Raw genomic sequence first — 2,284 nt, 5'->3', positions numbered from 1 at the left:
CCCCTAGCACTAAGTGATTCCCAGTCAAAAAAGGGAAAATTAAAATCACCTACTGCAACAACCCTATTGCTGTTAAATCTTTCCAATATCTGCCTACATAACTGTTCCTCAATCTCCCACTGGCAATTGGGAGGCCTATAGTAAACCCCCAACATTGTGACTGCACCCTTCCTATTCCGGAGCTCTACCCATATTGCCTCGCTGCATGAGCCCTCCGAGGTGTCTTCCTGTCGTACAGCTATGATGATCTCCTTGACCAGCAGTGCAACTCCCCCACCTCTTCTACATCCCTCTCTATCCTGCCTGAAACATCTAAACCCAGGAACATTTATCTGCCAATCCTGTCCATCTTTCAACCAAGTCTCTGTAATAGCAATAACATCATAGTCCCAAGTACTAATCCAAGCTCTAAGCTCATCTGCTTTGCCTGTTATACTTCTTGCATTGAAATAAATGCATTTCAGACCCCCAGTCCCACTGTGTTTAGTAATTTCTTCCTTCCTGCTCTTCCTCTTGGTCCTACTGGCATTATTCACTAGTTCCCAGTCATTTATTTCACCTGCTGACACTAATGCTCTGGTTCCCACCCCCCTGCCATACTAGTTTAAACCCTCCCAAGTGACACTAGCAAACCTCACAGCCAGGATATTGGTGCCCCTCCAGTTTGGATGCAACCTGTCCTTCTTGTACAGTTCCACCTGCCCCTGAAGAGATCCCAATGATTTAGATATCGGACACCTTCTCTCCTACACCATCTGTTCAGCCACGTGTTTAACTGCACTATCTTCCTATTTCTAGCCTCACTGGCACGTGGCACAGGGAGTAATCCTGAGATTGCAACCCTAGAGGTCCTGTTTTTTTTAACTTTCTGCCTAACTCCCTGAACTCCTGCTGCAGGACCTCGTCACTCTTCCTGCCTATGTCGTTAGTACCAATGTGTACCACTGCCTGTTCTCCCCCTGCAGAATGTCCCATACCTGATCAGAGACATCCTGGACCCTGGCACCAGGGAGGCAACGTACCATCCTGGTGTCTCTTTCACGACCACAGAACCGCCTATCTGAGCCCCTGACTATAGAGTCCCCTATGACAATTGCTCTTCTGTGTTTTGACCCCCCCCCCACCCCCTGCTGAACAACATAGCCAGCTGTGGTGCTACTGCTGTTGCTTTCCCCTGATAGGCTATCCCCCCAACAGTATCCAAAATGGTATACCTGTTAGAGAGGGGGACAGCCACAGGGGATTTCTGCACCGACTGCCTGCCCCTTCTAGCAGTCTGGCTTTAGGAATGAAGATTTGATCAAGTATAATCTGCAACCTTCCCAGTTCCTGTCTGGGTTCCTGATGGAACTTTTGGAGAGAGATGATTCTGCCCAGAGGGTGCTTTACACATTCCCACACCTCACCATCCAAGAGTTTGTAGCCGCACTTGCACAATTCCTGACTCCAGATCCGAAGGACATCCAGAAACTTCTCAGTGAAGCCCACAGCTATGAAGATGGGAGATTTGAGATATTTCTCCGTTTTGCTGTTGGCCTTTCCTCCCCACAGGCAGGTTGGCCCCTGGAGGAGTTTCTGGGTCCATTTATTAATCAAACAACCTGTCAAGTGATTGGGTGAAGGAGAAGGTTGAAGGACAGATTGGAAACACAGTGGGTGAAACTGGTTAAAGGAACCTCCTGAACATATTGCACTACCTGTTTGAGTCTCAGAATTAAGCACGGGCTCAGGCCACAGTGGGATCTGTGAAAATACTTTGGTTTTGTGGACTGCAGCTGACCCCGACTGACTGTGCTGTCCCATCGTATGTCATTAGACTCTGTGATACAATAAAACACCTCGATCTAGAGGACTGCTACATACAGCATGAGGGATTCTAGTGGCTGAGACCCATTCTGCCCAAATGCCAGGAGTTGAGGTAAGTACTCATTCGGTCTAGTAGCTGGGATTTTAATTGTTCCGAAACCATTTCATAGGTTATAAAAGAAAGAAAATAACTTCTAGTTCAAGCAAAGAGAGGCAGGGTCAGAAAAACTATACAAAATAAAACGAGTGTAAATCTTCAAGGTGGAAAATTGGAATGATGCCTTTGCTAGATCGTTGCTGGTATACTTAGTAGTGACTCAAAAGGGTTTGTCCATGGAATTAAGATGAAAAAAAAGTGATATATTTTTACAGGAAGAACAGAATATTCTAAACATATTAAACACTAGTGCAGATAAATAAGTAATTTAAAAATAATTTACCATATCAACTGCAAACTGTGCAGACCACAAGGGAATTA

Source organism: Carcharodon carcharias (assembly GCF_017639515.1).
Source record: "Carcharodon carcharias isolate sCarCar2 chromosome 24 unlocalized genomic scaffold, sCarCar2.pri SUPER_24_unloc_3, whole genome shotgun sequence".
Classification (NCBI taxonomy): domain Eukaryota; kingdom Metazoa; phylum Chordata; class Chondrichthyes; order Lamniformes; family Lamnidae; genus Carcharodon; species Carcharodon carcharias.
The sequence above is the reverse complement of the archived record's forward strand: the minus strand, read 5'-3'. Positions refer to the sequence as shown.